The 18734-nt window shown below is 43.5% G+C and overlaps 1 long non-coding RNA gene across 3 annotated transcripts in view; it reads right to left on the reverse strand.

The window, feature by feature from the left end:
* Positions 1–436: 436 nt before the first annotated feature.
* Positions 437–18734, reverse strand: part of LOC309650997 — a 70028-nt gene continuing 51730 nt past the window's right edge. Inside the window, exons 2-6 of one of the 3 annotated variants that reach the window (XR_014257874.1) lie at positions 8382–9377; positions 5615–5870; positions 2681–2833; positions 2375–2506; positions 437–1943 (exon numbers count right to left, since the gene is read on the reverse strand). This is a non-coding gene — a long non-coding RNA (uncharacterized lncRNA). Of the gene's footprint in view, positions 1944–2374; positions 2507–2680; positions 2834–5614; positions 5871–8381; positions 17395–18734 lie in introns of those variants that run through there. The other 2 variants (XR_014257875.1, XR_014257876.1) reach the window with 2 other exon arrangements.

Here is an 18734-nt window from a genome sequence, read left to right on the forward strand (position 1 = left end):
GGAAAAGTCCAAATCAGGGCTGACAATTAGATTTCCTCTGTCGTGCCAACTCTAACCCGTTGGTTATGAGTACTGGGAGCGCTGTGTTGAGAGGCTTTGGAGGGGGCGCGGCATCTGGGCCCCAGGGGCATCGCCTGGTGATAGGTGAGTGTGAGTTGACAGCCTGTGAGCCAGAGATCTGCCATCTCTGGCCTGAGTGTTGGGAAACTTACTTCCGCCTTGGAGGTCCTAGCGTCTTACTTCCTGCTCCCTCGAACAATCCTACGAGTAAGCTGTGTTCTGGGCTAGGAATATAAAAATGAACCAGACATGGATTGTCTCCTAATAAGAAAAGCATAAATGGCCATACACAAATTAAAAGGTACTAAGTGCTCTAAAAGCAATAGATAGTGTGACACAAGGGATCAGAGGAGAAAATGGATGGTTTAAGTAACTTTTTATTTATTTATTTATTTATGGCTGTGTTGGGTCTTCGTTTCTGTGCGAGGGCTTTCTCTAGTTGTGGCAAGCGGGGGCCACTCTTCATCGCGGTGCGCGGGCCTCTCACTGTCGCGGCCTCTCTCGTTGCGGAGCACAGGCTCCAGACGCGCAGGCTCAGTAATTGTGGCTCACGGGCCCAGTTGCTCCGCGGCATGTGGGATCTTCCCAGACCAGGGCTCGAACCCGTGTCCCCTGCATTGGCAGGCAGATTCTCAACCACTGCACCACCAGGGAAGCCCTGGATGGTTTATAGTAACAGGGAGGCTGGGGCGGAGATGGATCAAGTGTCCCCTTTGAGGTGAGCCTTACAGGATAGCTAGAAATGGGTGGGGGCTGAAGTGAGGAAGGCTCAGCGTTTTTTCCCTTTTTTGGGCAGATGATGGAATCACCTGCTGTAGAGAAAAGAAGGAAATGTGAAATCGGGGCATGTACAAGGGAAGAATTCAGTGTGCCTGGAATGTAGGAAAATAAAGGAAGGTAAAGTCGGGAAACAAGGGCAGGCCCAGGTTGCGAAGGGCCTGGGAACACCAGATTAGGAATGCTTTAGAACAATATCTCTCAAGGTGTGTCCACAGGATGTTCATAGTTTTCACGTAACAAAAGGATCCTGTTGTCAACTGTTGGAGAAACACTGGATTAAAAACAGGTTTCTATATCACAGGAGTTTGAGCTTCTGAAATGCTAATGTACACTATGAATTTCCAAGAGGGACTTGCAGTTTGCAAAAGTCACAGTGATCCTAGAATGTTTTTCTTGGAGCACCTCATGAGGTTAGTAGTGTTCTATGGGAGCTTTATGCAAGGAATGATACCCGCAGAGTACATATTCAACATCACCTGCTAATTGACCAACTGACTGATCTTCTAGGAACCTGTACTAGGGTTACAGGGATACAGAGAAAATCATTTGCCCCAAAGGAGGCATCAACCCCCCTCCCCCTCCCCCTCTGTTATCCCTTCTGCTTTATTGTTATAAGGATCTGTCTTCAGCCAGGCTCAGTTGTACTACTCTCACTCCTGAGGCTTAGATCCCCTTCCTGATAAAACCTTGCCTTGTTTCAGGGCTCTGATGATGCCCTGTTTAAAATCTCCTATCTGTCATCCTGGATCCCAGACGTGCTGCCTGCCTTGCCCTCGGCTGCCTGATGTCCCAGCCCGCCTGGACTCTTTCTTAGCCACTGCTCTGACGTCCACATACTTTGAGCGCTTCTGGTCCTCCTGGTAAACCTCGAGATATCCCACCTCCAGCCGGTCACAGCCCTGGGGTGACTGTGGATCTGGGCTTCTGCTACTTGTTCAGAAATGAGGTACCTGTGTGCTACATTCTGGGGAGCTGAGTTCATGTGTGTCTGATAAACATCCTTCTTCTGCCTTTCCTGGTTGTCACAGCTTCCAGGTGAGATGCCATCATTCTGCTTGGGAGGGATGAGCAAGCAACCTCTAAATTGATCATTTAATTATCCCCTGTGGAAGAGAAAAATTCTAGCAGTGACAGATTAGAGCTGCAGTCCTGAGAGGCCTGAGTCAATTGGGCAAAATTAGGTGGGATCACCCGACAATCTAGAAGGGGCAGTGAAATCTCTAAGTGTTTAGAGCTCATCCGGCTCTTCTGGGTGTTGAACAAGAAGCCAACGGGGGTGAGATCAAATGAGGCTGGGTGAGTGGGCAAAACCTCACCCAGATAAACTTTGCTGAGAATAAGGGCATGACAGGGAGGAAAAGTACAGACTATAGAAGATGAGACGCTGCCCACTACAAACCAGCTGTTGTGACCCAGAAAAAGGACTTGGGGTTCATTGCAAGAGTGTGCAGCAAAGACTCTGGCCCCCAAAGTCCTTCCGGTTTTGCAAAATTATTGGGAAGAATGAGGAACAAAAACACACAGAAAATATTACCTTTATAGGGAAGGTATAGCTCCGGTTGACACATTATAAAGAAAGAAATAATGGAGGTGACAAGGCATTTGAAGTGGTCCAGACTGGACAGGCTTCTGTTTGAGGCCAGGGTGACAGGGGATGTGCTACAGTCTAGAAAATTATGAACATAGACCAAAACCCACTTATTAGAACTAGGAAGTATCCTGAGACAGTCTCAAGATTTCAAGCAAGTACAGAATGGTTACTGAATGTACAGCATTCATTACCCCCTCCCCCAAAGAGGTAGCATAGGCTGAAAATAGAAATAGCTTCCAAACTGCTTACATAATGTTGTGGCCACTGGAACTATCATAGATGACTGAGTGAAATCTGATTGTTGTAGATGAAATAGGCCAACTGTGTCTTCCTAACACACAGCCTTAGCCTCACAGCGTCAGTGGAGAAGATCCTGGGTTAGACGTACACATGCCAATCTTTCTTTAAAAAAAAAAAAAAAAAGGTAAGTTGCCTACATGAAGGTGGATATTGTCATATTATCAGGTGCCTACCTTATATTGGGCACCAGCTAGGCACTTTATGTACATGATCTTTAATCCTTACAATAATGCAAGAGGTAATACTTATCCCTATTTCATAGATAAGAAATTGCTCAGATAGGTTCAATAACTATTCAAGGTCACACAGCCAGTAAAATGGAGGAGCTGGAACACTCTTAATACTGCCTCTCATCTCATCCATTTCTTATGTTTTCCTGTCCTTCATGCCTAAAGTTAGTCTAAGACTACCAGCCAACAATCCCCCAAAATGATGCTTTTGTCCTTCGCTCATTACTAAATAAAAATGACCTCAGTCATTATAGGATCAGCACATTTGTTCATATTCTTCAAAAGTTCAAAGTACCCAGCAGGAAAGAGGGAACAAGTGGGGTCCTGGGGCTGAGACATGAAGGGGAATAAGAGCTGGATAGGGCTCAGGCGTTTCATGTGCTCTGACATGTAGTTCTCACAAAACCCATTATTTTAATTTCCATTTTGGTGATGGGAAGACTGAGTCAGAGTATGTAAAAGACCTAAGAGCCACGGTGCATAGTCAGTGGGTTCATTATGGGAAACCAAATGTGTCTAATGCCAAAGCCGCAGCCCTCCATCTCTGCTTTCCTTCCTATAAGGAGGCAACCTCAGAGGTTCCCTCTGTTGCCACAGACCCCAGGGGGGCTGTCTGCTCTACGCTTGCTACGTCATTGCTGGTTCCGTGCATACAGAAATTCCGGATGTCTATTGAATGGATTTTCATCAGTCCCACCCTTTACCTTGTCAACATTTTTCCTAGTCGGCTATAGTGCTTGTTTTTAACAAGACAGATGGTTCTTCTGAGTCTCTAACGCAGGGTTTGTCAACCTCGGCATACTGGCACTGTGGGCAGGATACTTCTTTGGTGTTGGGGGCTGTCCTTTGCCTAAACATCGTAGGATGGTAAGCAACATCCCTGGTCTCTGCCCCCTGGGTATCAATAACATCCCCCTCCCCCACCACTATGACAACCCAAAATGTCTGCAGACCTTGCCAAATGTCACCTGGGAGGCAAAATCATCCCTGGTTTAAAACCACAGCTGTAACTCAAGGGGGCTACATGGTCTCCTTGCCTTTCTACCAAAAACCCAACAAACCAATTCACTCCTCCCAGGAATGTCAGCCAAGGAGAAGTGGTCCAGTGACACCTGTGGGTGGAGCCTGGCTTTCCTGGTTTGGGGGAGGGAATGCAGCACACAGATTGCTGGCCCTGCACTTACTTGATGTCCCCACAAGACGTGAAAAATGTAGAGCTTTCAACGTGCAGATGGCTCGCGCTGCTTAATTTCCAGCCGAAAGCATGCTAACATTTTCCTCCCTCTCTCTGCCTGCAACAGCCCGCCAGGAGCAGTGAAGGCATTAACAACAGGGAGCGGTTGCCCTTTCCCGCATCTTATCGCACACTAATTATTTTATTCTAAAGAGACAAAGTAGAAAGAATGTAACATATGATTCTGACGACACTTTTTTTTTTTTAACTCTGCTTTTCCTAGTGACTAGAGCATAGGAGCTGGTTGCTAAGCAACTGGGAAACTGCAGACTCCTGTACTGGCCATGCTGGTTTCGGAAATGAGCCATAAAAGGAATTCCCCAGTGAGAAGGGATCCCATACCATTGCCTGGTTGCCATGGACACCATATATAAGTGATGGATCCTGGGTTATAGGCCCTGCTTAAGAAAAAATATGTTACTACCCCTGTTTAAGGCTTGAATGGCATAAGAAAGGGATGGAAGCTGTCTTCCTCCACATTATCCACGTGGGCACATCCCGGCCTCTTCCCCACGTGCTCCCCCGAAAGAGAGGTCTGAATCTAAGTGGCTGAGACATTCCATCCAATTTCAGCTCTGCTCTCATTTAATATGTTCCAGTCTTTGCTAGCGTTGGGAGGGAGTCTGCAATCTGGAGAACAAATTTTTAAGCAAGAAAAGATGCCTCGGGTGGCAGACAGGCTGTCTGTCTGTCTATCATCCACCCCTGTTTGGGGGCCACACAGCGCCCAGATCAAGCACAAGGGCAACTCTGTCTGTTCACAGGTTCTATTGGAATTTTGCAAAACGAGATTAGTGGAGAAAAAGACAATAGCTGTGACTCCAAAATGAAATTGGCATGTCATGCAGAGCGAGGCACACAATGGGCCACTGCAATTCTGTCAAAAATTAGAAACAGACTTCAGATAATAGGAGTGAAAAACGTGAGGCAAATTTAAAGACGTGGAGCTTAACATACAAAGATGTGTGGGTTTAACCGGGCTTCATACACTAAACAGTAGAAGAGATGGACCTTGTTGTAACCTCACAGGCTACATCTTCACGGACAGGAGACTTGAGACACTAGACTCTAAGCCCAAAGCCTCCCAGATGAGGAGACTGAAGCCCAAACAGCAGCAGCGATTTGCTCAAGGTCATAGAAGACAAACATTTCTGAGTGGGGGGTCTGTAAAGGACAACTCAGCATTTTTAATATTGCTGCATAACAAATGACCCCCCAAACTTAGCAGCTGAAAACAACACAAACATTTCACTACTATATACAAAATAACCAATAAGGACCTACTCTATAGCACAGGGAACTACACTCAATATTTTGTAATAACCTGTAAGGGAAAAGAATCTGAAAAAAATATATATGTATAACTGAATCACTTTGCTGTACACCTGAAACTGACACAATATTGTGTGTGTATCTTACAGTTTCTGTGGTTCAGGAATCCAGGAGCATCTTAGCTGGGTGCCTCAGACTTGGGATCTCTCACCGGCTACAGTCAAGATATCGGAGGGGCTGCAGTTGTTTCCAGGCTCCACGGGGGGAGGATTACTCACGTGGTGGTTAGCAGACCTCAGGTACTTGCTGGCTGTTGGCTGGAGATTTCAGTTCCCTGCTACATGGGCCTCTCGGTAGGTCAGTTTACAACATGGCAGCCAGCTTCCTTACAGTCAAAGAGCACCTAAGGTGGAAGCCACAGCCTTTTTTAACCTAAGCTTAGAAGTGATGTCCCATCATTTTGGTCATATTTTATTCATTAGAATTGACTTACGAGGTCCATCCTGTACCAAAAGGGAAGGGATTCCATGAGGGCATGGAGACCAGTAGGTGGGGACCATTGGCCATTGCAGAGGCTGCTGACCACAATAACCAAGTATGCTTCCAGGATCCAAGGTGGCAGAGGGGAGAGAGCAAGGGCACCTAGGAAGGGGCAGCTTAAGGGAGGTGATAGATAAATGAGGAAAAGAAATATAGTAGCAGAGAAGAGAAAGAGAACCTGGTAGAGTGGGAACAGAGAAATGGTGGAGGAAGGGAATCAGGGAGTTGGAATGAAGGACATAAGCTGTAAGAAAAGAGAGAAAATAGTTCCTAGGTTTTGGCACCAAAAACAAACAAACAAAAGAAGTGAAAATAGGATGGAGGATGAATTGGGCGTGGAAACGGGGGAAGAGAGCTGGGAAGCAAGTAGCAAAGAGCTCAAGCAGACAGTGTAAGAGCCATGAGGGCACAGGGTCTCGTTCTTCAGATCCCCACAGAGCCTTGCACTATCTTGAGCAGGTATTCAAAAAACTCTGTGGCACCAAACATTTACTTCTCCTGAATCCAGTGAGAAATTCTGCTGCTTTATTAACTAACTTCATAGGAAGTGAGAAAAGACTGGCTCTCTCCCCCCTCAGCCCAACTCTTGACTCCCTGTTTGACTCTGGGTCAGTGACTTAACCATTCTGGAATGTAGGATCCTTATCAGCAAAATAGACAGGTTGGCTGGATGATCTTTAAAGTTTTTTCTAGCTCTGAAACCTCACAAATTACATATCAGGGCCTAGAATTAGGAGTCAGAGTAGAAAAAGTCCATGGATCTGATACAGATACAGGCTGCCACTTAGATCTGATACAAAACTGAGCTGGATTCCATTTTACCAAGATGGTAGTCCCTCAATATGCCTCTCAAGGGAAGTTCAGCTCCACTCTTTTGTGGCATCTGTGTGCAATAGAGACTCCATGAGCTTAATTCTGCTCAGCACCAAGATCCCCATCTGATGCTATGTTAGGAACTTAGACTCATCAACCCTCAAAACAGTAGGAAACCAACCAGGGCATGATTGGTTCAGCTGCCAGAGTGCCATTAGGGATAAAGACAGTAGCAGGAGTCACCAGGAACACGAGGGTCCAGGGCCTCCAAGATATGGGAGTTAGGATGCCTGGATTTAATCACTCTTTTCAGTTGTCAGTGTTTGGAGCTGGTACCTATGAATAAAGGACAGCATCCCATACCTCTGTTTGACCCCTGCCCTCTTGGGCAAGTTACAGGTGGTCTGCCTGCCACACCATGGTCCATGAGGTACCCAAGGATATACAGGCACTTTCAAAAAGCATCTAAGATTAGCCTTTGCTAATCATGGAAATCCACTGATGGTGGAATAAAAACAATCTTGAGAATAAAGGCTGTATATATTTGCTTCCATATCCTCCATCCACTGAAAATGATGGATGGGAACATTTTGAAAAGGCTTGATATTAATCTATTGGTTGTGGCCACTGGTTCCATTTCCTAGTATTTCTGTATAAAGAAAATATTTTGAAGGAAATACTTCACTTTCCTAATAATAAGTCTCTCAAAACCCTTTTTGATTTGCAGAAAATGCATCTAGAAGACACTTACCAATAAAAAAGCGTTGTTGTCGTGACTCTCAGGAGCAATGGAGAAGCCACCTCCTCACACGTATTCTGAGAAGCTAAGTGTAGCAGATGTGCTGGTGTCCTGCCCACAGCCATTTACATTTCAGCCACTTACATTTGGCTTGGCTTCCAGCTGCCAGCATTTACCATCCAAGAGCTTTCTTGGATTTCGATAGCCCCTGCCCAAGTAGAAGGTAGAGCGCTAGGATATTATCACCCACCCGCTCCCCAGAAGCAGCCCTCCAAGAGTGACTGAAGGAGCCAGTATATAAACACCCCAGGTTCTTCGCCCTCAGGTGGCACAAATCTGAGGTGTGTCTTTCCACTGTTTCCTAGAGATTCCCTCACAGGACTGAGCGTCCCTTGCCTAAGTAGTAACCTGCTCCATGACATACCTTGTGTTGACTTTCCTTCCCTTCCCACTATCAATTCCCTCTCCTACTGGCGTTTCCTGGCATGAACTCCCTAATAAATAATTTGCACTTAAACCCTTATTCTCAAGGTCTGCTTCTAGGTGAACCCAAATTTCTGCTAGGGCAATAGGAAGGAACAGAAAAAAAAAAAAAAAAGACTGTTATTTAAAAGAAGGATTTCTGAAGGGGTGTGTTCCCCTGGTGCATTTAAGAGTTTGTTTACCGCTCATTACCTTCCTTTACAGAAACGCTACGGGATAGATTAGGTAAGAAGTGCTGCCAGCGAAAAACCGGCCAGAAATGAAGATGAAGCATCTCTGAAATGGTCATGGAGGTTGCTAGGAACATTGACTCGATTTACGAAACTTCTGTTTACTCACGACTTTCCTGGTAGGAGAAAGGCAGGACGCCTGTAGTGATAGCCAACTGCAGCATCCCTAGAGACGCATGTCCACGGAGTCATCCAGAAAAACACACTGGGGACAAGGGGCTTTTCAGAGGAGACGGTGCTGGAGCTTGGCGGTACCCACACTGGATTGTCTGGTTTTCCTCCAGCAGCATTTGGTCCCGAGGCTGCCCCGCTGCAGAGGAGTGGGGGCAGGGAGAGCCGAGACACCAAAACTTGAAGGGCAGCTGAATAGGAAGCAGCTTACAGCATGTGGGCTCAATTTTCCTCAAAAAGCTCATAATATAACTGTCAAAAATGGCACTATGAACCCAAATTTTAAGATAATTATGTTCAGTCCCAAATTCAACACAATAAACGTTATTTGCTCACAAGCCCTAGCAACCATCTCATAAGGGGGAGAAAAATACTGTACAAAAACAAAATGTAAACTCACAAGGCAGTAATAAAACAGGCACACAACTATTCATTTCAAGTCTATTTTGAAAAGCCTTTGATAATACCAGTAATTCCCCATAAAGCTCATATTCTCCTGCCACAATTCCCTTCTGGAGATAGAAAAAGGTTTTGCTGTTCTACAGTCATTCCATTTAAGGAGATAAAGTCCACTTTCTTTCCCAATTTTAAATGTTTTTCATTCTTAAAAAAAAGTTAAAGAAATCCCTAACCACCTCTATCCAGCTAAGCCTCCCACCTAGGCAGGGCTCAGTGGCTGTATCCATGTGACTACTTCTTGTTTCGCACAACACAATTCATTCAGTGGTCTTAACAAGGTGCTTAAATGGAGTCCAAGAGCCTTGTCCACAAGGTACTGAAACGTTCCCCAAAACATAGAAAATTGAACCAACCGTCTGCCCATTTCTAAATACTCTGAGGCTTCTGAGCACGCAGGCCAGGTGGTCTCCCTTTCACATCCTGGCTGACACGAGGGAGGCTGAGCAACTCCTCCGGGCACCACTGGCAGGTGTACCTACAATAGAAGAAGGAAGGGGTAGGGGCTCGAGACAGACACACCTTTGGTTGTAAGAACAGAAACCTACTTAGACAAGTAAGAGGGCGATGGTTATATCATCTCATGGACCCCGAGGAAAAGCTGGGCAATCAGGCCTCGGGGAGAGCGGGAACCAGCAGCAGTTTTGGTTGGGGGAGTGAAGTGGCAGGGAAAGGACAGGCAGGGCTGTGTGCAGGGACAGAGGCCCCTAGAAGGGACGGGGCATGTGGGTAATTAGTCCCTTTAATACAGGAAGACAGAAAGGAAAAGAAAGAAGAACAGAAGGTGGGGAATGAAGTAAAATAATAGGAACCAAAGTGAAAAGGAAGATAAGCGTTAACTGAGGAGTGAAGAAATGTCATCAACAAATGTTTCAGCCAGCAGTCAGCAGCTCTCTGGTGCTAAAGGTCAGCCCGTCCCCTTCAATCAATCAACTAAAGCTTGGACTCTGCCTACTGTCCGAGCCCCTTCATGGATATGCATGTACCCACAGCTAAAGACTCCCCTGATTTTGTTGTTTGGAGAGACACTTCTTTGGGAAACAACCCCAGTGTTCTTATTTGCTGCAAGTAATAATAAACCCTTCATTCTCCCAGGGCGGGGGTGGGGGGATCAGCTGTCCCTAATGTAGAACCAGCCTGTGTAGTACGGCAAATACAAAGCCCTTCTAATTTACCCACATTGGTCATTCTGATTTACATGATTTATATTCTGATTTTACGGACTAATTGTAAAGAGAGAAAGTTGTATTGAAAGGATGTGTATGATCTTGATGAAGTCCATGTACTTTTCACACTTCAGTTTTAAAGCTTTAATAACTTGGCTTATACATACAATAGACATAATCCATAATTGTATTTGTGGCACACTGATGTTTCTTGCTACAACTGATGTGAACATCAGTTTGCTTCACTAGGTTTATCTTAACATATATGGCATCAATTCTTTGTCCCAAGGTGTATGCCCTAAACTTTAATAAATCGTTGCTTCAATTCCACTTCAACTTTATCAGAAATGTTTCCTGAACACCTATGACGTTAAAAGCACTGTGCTAAGCACTTATGTTGTTACAAAGTCGAATAAAACATAGCCCTGTCTTTATGGATCTTGTCATTTGAAAGTGGAGGAAGTGAGTGGAAGGGGAATTAGGCACAATCAGACGTATGCACCAGTGACTATAAGACAAGACTATGTCTATACTACTCTACCCAGCAAGGCTCTCGTTCAGATTCAGCAGAGAAATCAAAAGCTTTACAGACAAGCAAAAGCTAAAAGAATTCAGCACCACCAAACCAGCCTTACAACAAATGCTAAAGGAACTTGTCGGGGTTGGGGGGCAGTGGAGGGGAGGCCACAACTAGAAACAAGAAAATCACAAATGGGAAAGCTCACCAGTAAAGGCAACATAAAGTAATAGTAGGAAATCACCCACACACAAATATGATATCAAAACCAGCAACTGTGAGGAGAGTACAAATGCAGGAAATGGGAATTGCATTTGAAATTAAGAAACCAGCAACTTAAAACAACCTTGTATATATACAGACTACTGTATCAAAAACCTCATGGGAAATGCAAACCAAAAAACTACAATAGGTACACAAACAAAAAAGAGAAAGCAACCCAAACATAACACTAAAGATGGTCATCAATCCACAAGAGAACAAAAGAGGAAGGGAAGAAAAAAGAGCTAAAAAACCTAAAACAATTAAGAAAATGTCAATAGGAACATATATATTGATAATTACCTAAATGTAAATAGATTAAATGCACCAACCAAAAGACATAGACTGGCTGAATAGATACAAAAACAAGACCCGTATATATGCTATCTACTAGAGACTCACTTCAGACCTAGGGACACATACAGACTATAAGTGGAAAAAGATATTCCATGCAAATGGAAATCAAAAGAAAGCTGGAGTAGCAATACTTATATCAGAAAAAATAGACTTTAAAATAAAGACTGTTACAAGAGACATGGAAGGACACTGCATAATGATCAAGGGATCAATCCAAGAAGATATAACAATTGTAAATATATATGCACCCAACATAGGAGCACCTCAATATATAAGCCAAATGCTAACAGTCATAAAAGGGGAAATAGTAACACAATAATAGTGAGGGACTTTAACACCCCACTTACACCAATGAACAGATCATCCAGACAGAAAATTATTAAGGAAATACAAGCCTTAAATGACACATGAGACCAGATAGACCTAACTGATATTTGTAGGGCATTCCATCTGAAAGCAGCAGAATACACTTTCTTCTCAAGTGCACATGGAACATTCTACAGGAAAGATCACATCTTGGGCCAAAAATCAAGCCTCGGTAAATTTTAAAAATTGAAATCATATCAAGCATCTTTCTGATCTGACCACAATGCTATGAGATTAGAAATAAATTATAGGAAAAAAAATGTAAAAAACACAAAACATGGAGGCTAAACAATATGCTACTAAACAACCAATGGATCACTGAAGAAATCAAAGAGAAAAAAAAATACCTAGAGACAAATGACAACAAAAACACGATGATCCAAAGCCTATGAGATGCAGCAAAAACAGTTCTAAGAGGGAAGTATATAGCAATACAGTCCTACCTCAGGAAACAAGAAAAATCTCAAACAACCTAACTTTACACCTAAAGCAACTAGAGAAAGAAGAACAAACAAAACCCAAAGTTAGTAGAAGGAAGGAAAGAAATAAAGATCAGAGCAGAAATAAATGAAATAGAGATGAAGAAAACAATAGCAAAAATCAATGAAACTAAAAGCTGGTTCTTTGAAAAGATAAACAAAATTGATAAACCTTTTAGCCAGACTCATCAAGAAAAAGAGGGCAAGGGTGATGGCTCAAATCAATAAAATTAGAAATGAAGGGGCTTCCCTGGTGGTGTAGTGGTTAAAAATCCACCTGCCCATGCAGGGAACAGGGGTTCAATCCCTGGTCCGGGAAGATCCCACATGCCACGGAGCAGCTAAGCCCATGAGCCACAACTACTGAGCCTGTGCTCTAGAGCCTGCAAGCCACAACTACTGAGCCTGTGTGCTGCAACTACTGAAGCCTGCGTGCCTAGAGCCTGTGCTCTACAACAAGAGAATCCACCACAAGGAGAAGCCCACTCACTACAACGAAGAGTAGCCCCCACTTGCTGCAACTAGTAAAAGCCCGCATGCAACAATGAAGACCCAATGCAGCCAAAAAAAGAATAACACATTTACAAATGAAAAAGAAGTTACAATGGACACCACAGAAATACAAAGGATCATAAGACACTAGTATAAGCACTATATGCCAATAAAATGGATAACCTAGAAGAAATGGACAAATTCTTAGAAAGGTACAACATTCCGAGACTGAGCCAGGAATAGAAAATAGAAACAGACGAATCACAAGTACTGAAATTGAAACTGTTATTAAAAAACTTCCAACAAACAAAAGTCCAGTACCAGACGACTTCACAGGTGAATTCTATCAAACACTTAGAGAAGAGTTAACACCTGTCCTTCTGAAACTCTTCCAAAAATATTGCAGAGGAAGGAACACTCCCAAGCTCATTTTATGAGGCCACTATCACCCTGATACCAAAACCAGACAGACAAAGATACCACAAAAAAATAAAATTACAGGCCCATATCACTGATGAACACAGACACAAAAATCCTCAACAAAATACTAGCAAACTGAATCCAACAACACATTAAAAGGATCATACACTGTGATCAAGTGGGATTTATCCCAGGGATGCAAGGATTCTTCATTATTTGCAAATCAATCAATGTGATACAACACATTAACAAACTGAAGAATAAAAACTGTATGATCATCTCAATAGATGCAGAAAAAACCTTTTGACAAAGTTCAACACCCATTTATGATAAAAAACTATCCAGTAAATGGGCATAGAGGGAATATACCTCAACATAATAAGGGCATATATGACAAACCCACAGCAAACATCATTCTCAATGGTGAAAAACTGAAAGCATTTCCTCTAAGATCAGAGACAAGACAAGGATGTCCACTCTCGCCACTTGTATTCAACATAATTTTGGAAGTCCTAGCCACAGCTATCACAGAAGAAAAAGAAATAAAAGGAATTCAAATTGGAAAAGAAGAAGTAAAACTGTCACTGTTTGCAGAGGACATGTTCCTATACATAGATAATCCTAAAGATGCCATCAGAAAACTACTAGAGCTTATCAATGAATTTGGTAAAGTTGCAGGATACAAAATTAATACACAGAAATCTCTTGCATTCCTATACACTAATAATGAAAGATCAAAAGGAGAAATTAAGGAAATAATCCCATTTACCACTGCATCAAAAAGAATAAAATACCTAGGAATAAACCTACCTAAGGAGGCAAAAGACCTGTACTCAGAAAACTATAAGATACTGATGAAAGAAATCAAAGATGACACAAACAGATGGAGAGATATACCAGTTCTTGGATTGGAAAAACCAACATTATCAAAATGACTATACTACCCAAAGCAATCTACAGATTCAATGCAATCCCTATCAAATTACCAACAGCATTTTTCTCAGAATTAGAACAAAAATTTTTACAATTTGTACGGAAACACAAAAGACCCAAGTAGCCAAAGCAATCTTGAGAAAAAAATGGAGGTGAAGGAATCAGGCGCCCTGACTTCAGACCATACCACAAAGCTACAGCCGTCAAAACAGTATGGTACTGGCACAAAAAAAGAAATCTAGATCAATGGAACAGGATAGAATGTCCAGAGATAAACCCATGCACCTGTGGTCACCTAATCTATGACAAAAGAGGCAAGAATATACAATGGAGAAAAGACAGTCTCTTCAATAAGTGGTGCTGGGAAAACTGGACAGCTACATGTAAAAGAATGAAATTAGAACACTCCCTAACACCATACACAAAAATAAACTCAAAATGGATTAAAGACTTAAATGTAAGGCCGGGTACTATAAAACTCTTAGAGGAAAACATAGGCAGAACACTCTCTGACATAAACCGCAGCAAGATCTTTTTTGATTCACCTCCTAGAGTAATGAAAATAAAAACAAACAAATGGGACCTAATTAAACTCAAAAGCTTTTGCACAGCAAAGGAAACCATAAACAAAACAAAAAGACAACCCACAGAATGGGAGAAAATATTTGCAAATGAAGCAACCAACAAGGAATTAATCTCCAAGATATACAAACAGCTCATGCAGCTCAATATCAAAAAAACAAACAACCCAGTCAAAAAAATGAGCAGAAGATAGACATTTCTCCAAAAAAAGACATACAGATGGCCAAAAAGCACATGAAAAGATGTTCAACGTTACTAATTATTAGAGAAATGCAAATCAAACTACAACGAGGTATCACCTCACACCAGTCAGAATGGCCATCATCAAAAAAATCTACAAACAATAAATGCTGGAGAGGGTGTGGAGAAAAGGTGAACCCTTCTACACTGTTGGTGGGAATGTAAATTGGTACAGCCACTATGGAGAACAGTATGGAGGTTCCTTAAAAAACTAAAAATAGAGCTACCATATGATCTAGCAAACCCACTCCTGGGCATATATCCAGTGAAAACCATAATTCAAAAAGATACAGGTTCCCCAGTGTTCATTGCAGCACTATTTACAATAGCCAGGACATGGAAGCAACCTAAATGTCCATTGAGAGAGGAATGGATAAAGCAGATGTGGTACAGGACTTCCGTGGTGGTGCAGTGGTTAAGAATCCACCTGCCAATGCAGGGGACACGGGTTCAAGCCCTGGTCCAGGAAGATCCCACATGCCGCGGAGCAACTAAGCCCATGTGCCACAACTACTAAGCCTGTGCTCTAGAGCCCGCGAACCACAACTACTGAGCCCAAGTGCCACAACTACTGAAGCCCACGCACCTAGAGCCCATGCTCCACAGCAAGAGAAGCCTCTGCAATAAGAAGCCTGTGCACCGCAACGAAGAGTAGCCCCCGCTCTCCGCAACTAGAGAAAAAGCCCGCGTGCAGCAATGAAGACCCAACGCAGCCAAAAATAAAAAATAAAATAAATTTTTTTAAATTAAATAAAAAAGATGTGGTACATATATACAATGGAATATTACTCAGCCATAAAATAGAACAAAATAATGCTGTTTGCAGCAACATGGATGGACCCAGAGATTGTCATACTGACTGAAGTAAGTCAGACAGAGAAAGATATCATATATCATTTATATGTGGAATCTACAAAAATGGTACAAATGAACTTATGTACAAAACAGAAATAGAGTCACAGATGTAGAAAACAATCTTATGATTACCAGGGTGGAAAGGGGAGGAGGGAGGGATAAATTGGGAGATTGGGATTGACATATACACACTATTATATATAAAATAGATAACTAATAAGGACCTACTATATAGCACAGAGAACTCTACTCAATACTCTGTAATGACCTATGTGGGAAAAGAATCTAAAAAAGAATGGATATATGTATACGTGTAACTGATTCACTTTGCTGTACAGCAGACACTAACACAACATTGTGAGTCAACTATACTCTAATAAAAATTAAAAAAAAAAAAAAGAGTAGATAAGACTATTACCTGCTTCAACCCACATTCTTTAAACCTCTTCCAGCTCTCTGATCGGCGCCTTTGTCCGCCCCTCATCTGTATACCTCCCAATCTTTCTATCTACATCTTACCCATCCTTTCCTGCTACTCATTCCATAACCATACCCTCTTGTGAGACCCCTCCTGTAGCATGTGATCTCTTTGGAACCTCTGCAGCCTTTGTGTAGTCCAGTGTGATGGAAGTTATCACTGGAGGTTAAGTGGTGCCTTTAAGATACCCTGAGTCAACGGACTCTGTGAACATGCCCCAGGGAGACCCTGAACACTGGGAATCTGCCTGAGCTGCTGGGCGCCCACACCACTTTTGCTACTCAGACACTTACTCTGCCTTCATTTCTGGTTTCATTTGGGACTTCACGTTTCTGATTCCTCCCATAAGAGTTCTCCATGCTTTGATCAGGCTGGAGAGGGAGTGTGTATGTGCACACACAAGTGTACCAAAGGGGAAACGATAACTGATGGGTTTGCCTTCATTTCTTCTCTTGCCTTCTTGTCCTCAGCTGCCTCTTAAAAATTCAGGTGCGGGACTGCAGGCGTTGAGGGGCTCACACACCTCCATCAGCCCTGCCCCTGGAGAGAGGCTTGGCCAAGGACAGGATGAGCCTGGTGCCTGTGGAGATACTCTGTGGTTGGCCTCACAGGAGGGTGTATCATGCTGGAAACCCTGTCCTTGGAGATTTGGGTCCTGTAGCTCCTGCCTTCGTCCCCTCTGCCCTGATTCTGATGGTGATAGGCATCAGTGCTTGCCAATTACTCAAGGATCCTCACAGGACACCTCTGACCCGCAGCCCAAGTTCCATGGGGGTAGTAATAAACTCTCACTGCTTTGGAAGTGCAGCCCTCAGCTCAGACCCTGACCAAAAGCAGGTGATTCTTATCAGAGGCTGAAGGACAGGTTTTACCAGAGTTCCCATGCCCAAACTTGAAAAGCAAGTTCAGCTGCCCCTTTACTCCACTCACGTGGGGTTCCATCCTATTCTTGAGAAAAGGTCAAATGCTCTACCTCTTTAATGACTCTTGAGATCACCATGTGGCCTAGTGACCACTGGCTGCTGGTCACTGAGGCTGACCAACTATGCCGGTTTGCCTGGGACTTGGGATGTTCAGTGCTAAAACCAGGAAAAGTCCCAAGCAGCCAGGGACGAGTTGATCAGTTTTTCAGAACTCTTGCTGTATTCAAAACCCTTGTATGTACAGGATTGTTTGTCCCCCGAGACTTGGATGGGGAAGGAGCAAGGAGGACTAGGAATTTTCATGATCACCATGTACCTGGACTGTATTCTAAGTCTTGTCAAAGTGGGATTTTGACAGTTATTTGTAGGTTGAGGACTGTATGACTGGTCCAGAATTGGGCCATGGACCTGGAACAACCAAATTTCCCTCCAGTGAACTGGCTTGAGTCACTGATAGGGCTTCCTCTGGCTGAATCAGAATGAAAGCACAAATCCAAACCTCAGGTCAAACCACGCCAATGTGAGGAAAAGCCATGCCAGCAAAGTCACCTGTGAACAGAGCCAAAGAAGAAGGCAGGGGTACGTGAGAAAAAGAGTATTTGCCCCAATGGCCAAAACCGGGCGGGTCTCATAGCCAGGGCCCTGGGAATACCAATTGAGCCTGACACCAGGACCTCTTCTACCCCTCAACCCCCTGCAAGCACTGCCATCCAAAATCAGATAGTGACTGGGTCTCCAGGCCATGCCTTATTTTTCTGGAATCCTTATAGGCACAGGATCCAAAGAGAGACTATGCATGTGCCCTGGGATCTTTAGCTATTTTTAAAGCTCTATCTCTATGTCTATGGCCCATTAAAATGCCCTGATTTGACCAATTTATTGAGCTTGCCTCCTTTGCGGGGAGATGAGTTTTCCTCTGCTTTGGAAATCATTATTGTGTAAGTATTCACAGGACTGGTGGCTAAGAGCCCCGAGCTTTAGTATTTTTAAAGATATCTGTGATTGGCTTAAGGTAAAACACTGAACTTCTCAGTTTCCTTGCCTATAAAATTGACTGGAGTAAATTTTGGGTACTAAGGTTTCTTCCGGCTTTATGATTCATCTCTCTCTCTCTCTCTCACTCTCTCTCTCTCTCTCTCTCTCTCTCACACACACACACACACACACACACACTTACTCTGCATTATTTCTGGATGTTAACTCCAAAAGCCATGCCAAACTATGTTAGAGCCTGAGGTAAAAAGGAAAAATCAGTAGTACTTATCCTCTATTTAAATACTGATATTTTGTTCATGGGTGTTTTTTGCATTAATTTGGATTTTAATGCACTATTTAAAATCTTGACTCCTTGGGACTTCAGGCTGTGGTTAAGAATCTGCCTGCCAACACAGGGGACATGGGTTCAATCCACATGCCACAGAACAACTAAGCCCGGGAAGATACCACATGCCGCGGAACAACTAAGCCCGTGCACCACAACTACTGAGCCTGCGCTCCCTAGAGCCCACATGCCACAACTACTGAGCCCATGCACCGTAACTACTGAAGCCTGCATGCTCTAGGGCCTGCGTGCTGCATCTACTGAGCCCCCGTACTGCAACTACTGAAGCCCACACACCTAGAGCCCGTGCTCCGCAACAAGAGAAGCCACCGCAATGAGAAACCCACGCACCACAATGAAGAGTAGCCCCTGCTCGCCGCAACTAGAGAAAGCGCACGCACAGCAATGAAGACCCAATGCAGCGAAAAATAAAAATAATAAAAAA

This window comes from Balaenoptera physalus (genome assembly GCF_965194825.1).
Source record: "Balaenoptera physalus genome assembly, chromosome: 20".
Lineage (NCBI taxonomy): Eukaryota > Metazoa > Chordata > Mammalia > Artiodactyla > Balaenopteridae > Balaenoptera > Balaenoptera physalus.